General features: G+C 36.7%; 1 long non-coding RNA gene across 1 annotated transcript; it reads right to left on the reverse strand.

Moving 5' to 3' along the window:
* Window positions 1-251: 251 nt before the first annotated feature.
* LOC120529980 lies at window positions 252-2,171 on the reverse strand. The gene is made up of 3 exons (XR_005633843.1): window positions 2,137-2,171; window positions 357-575; window positions 252-265 (listed from the first exon to the last, which is right to left on the reverse strand). It is a non-coding gene; the product is annotated as an uncharacterized LOC120529980 (long non-coding RNA).
* Between the last annotated feature and the right edge of the window lie 299 nt (window positions 2,172-2,470).

The raw sequence follows: 2,470 nt of genomic DNA on the forward strand, positions 1-2,470 counted from the left end.
TTTCCTGGTAATAAAGCCAAATCAAGAGTACTTAAAATTAAACATTTATTTTTGATACTTAAATAGTGTAATGAATATTTTATACTCTGCCTTACTTTTACTCCACTTTATTTCATTTCACACTTTATTTACAATTTAGAGCAGAAGTTTTTCCAGTAAAAATTAAAATTCATGGACAGCACAAGTTACTCTTCACATGCTTGACACACTGTTTCATTAATGTGTACATTATTACATCTGTAGTACACAGTCTCTGGAGCCAAATCTAGATTGAGAAATGGATCGGAGTAATAACATTTATTTATATTTAAGCTACAAAGAAAACAAAAAGTTACTGGGAAATGATAATCCCTTACCTGTGTGGTAAGTAGTACAGTTCATTGGGCACTCCTCCAGGACATGACGCGGTTGTAGAAGTGCGAATCCGGTGACTGTTCCACAGAGTCATGCATTCATCCAGGTCATTCTGTATGACATCCTTGAAGCAAAATCTTAGCAAGCACTGATGTTCACGACTTCCATTAAAGTGTCCTGCATCTCTGAGGTCTGCAAATAACTCCATCCAGAACTGAGACCTATATGAATAACTGGGTTAAACTTCATATTAATTCTGCCATTTGCTATGGCATACCAGTTTATTTACACTTGTAGATCAAGAGATGATATCAAGATAAAGAAAAAAAATGGGACTAGTATTGGTGTGTGGTACTTTTAAAATTACTTACAAAAAAAGTAACCAAATATGTTATATAGTTACTTATAAAATTTAATGCATTACAAACCGTAAAAAACATACTTATAATAAAAATAAATCTATTTTCATGAACTCCATTATTCCTGAGCAAGATATTAACAAACAGAATTCCATTTATTTATAATGCAGCTCACCAAACGACCTGAAGAACCGCAGGCACTATGTGACAACTTCAGAAGGCAACGACTTTGAGAAAAGGGCAGTACTTATAGGAAATAAAACCGTACTAATCCTAATAATAAAATAGTAATTATTATCATTTTTGAGCGGCTTGACTATGTAACACAGGGGTACCCACAATTTTTCGGCTTGCAAGCTCCTTTTAAAATGACCAGGTCGAAATGATCTCCTACATTAAAAATTATATATATAGAGTGAGAGAGAGTATACGTTATACATAAAATATATGTTGTCGTACCTTGCATAACTGAATAACCTTTATGGCATAATAACAATTCAATACATTTATGGTCACTACAGTATTTGGATTTAATAATCTTCATGTGGGAAAAGGCTCACTCGCATAAATAAGTAGAGCCAAATAATGCAGTCATTAATGATCGAGTGACTCACTCGGAAAGATACTTTGGTGATGCTGCCTTTGCTTTTGAATTCAGCCAAGTGAAAAATGACGGCTGTCCGATTAACTGCGATTTTAGTTCCCTCTCCTTTTTCTTTCTCAGATCACTGAAGATCACTTTTATGAACAGTTCGAAAGTGCCTTTCCACATTTTCCTTCTTTGGAATAGCAATGATAGATTGACAGATCAGACTTCGATTGGGACATTGTGAGAAAAAAAAAATTCTCTTCCAATTCCACATAAAGCCCGTACTCTCCACAAACATTTCTTTTTTAAATCCCTTCTTTAGTCGATATAAATTGGAAGGCTAACTAGATCACAGTCGGAGTTTTGCAGTAGCTCGCACATTTGATCAGGAGTGCGGGATGACCTGTTTGTTAGAAGAGAAGAGATCTCAGACTGGCCGCCCTGTATGTCAATCAAGTGGAAAATGCCATAGGGAGGATATATGATAGACTAATGTTTACAAAAAAATTTTTTTTGAATGCAACGCTTTCTACCTGCACTACCTTTGCGATCTACCGGTCGATCACGATCGACGTCTTGGTCACCCCTAATGTAACATAACTTTTAACGTTGCCCCAACACTACAGAGGACAGTAAGTGGCCAGGGATCCTAAATAACGCATTTAGGAGATGTGTTTAAAAAGTTAATCCCATAAATTTTTAACGCATTTATGGTGATTAATCAGCAGCCTTAACGCAACTTAATATTTTGTTTTTCCTTAACATGCATCACAGTTGTAAAATGTGTAGGCTAACAGTAATGATGAAGAGCGATACTTCATTTATGTCACGTACCTTCCCTTTCTGAATATGGACCACCACGACTCAATACGTTGATTGTTTGTGGATGAGCCATACATGTGGCTAGACATTCCCGAGTAGTAGTCGGCGTGCTGGTGACGTAGGGTACATTGAATTGCAGCCATAATGCCATTCTCAGTGCCGCAATCGGTCCTCAGTCTCATGGGCACAACACCAAGGTGTCGCACACAAGTTAGGAAACTGTGAGCGATCACTGATGGATTGTTATTTGTTGGTCCACTTACAAGCCACAATACTTTACGTGAAAATCCATCAATGCATCCAGAAATAGCAAATGCGAATGGCTTTAGTTTGTCGTAACCATCAC

The sequence above is a fragment of the Polypterus senegalus genome, chromosome 5 (genome assembly GCF_016835505.1).
Source record: "Polypterus senegalus isolate Bchr_013 chromosome 5, ASM1683550v1, whole genome shotgun sequence".
Lineage (NCBI taxonomy): Eukaryota > Metazoa > Chordata > Cladistia > Polypteriformes > Polypteridae > Polypterus > Polypterus senegalus.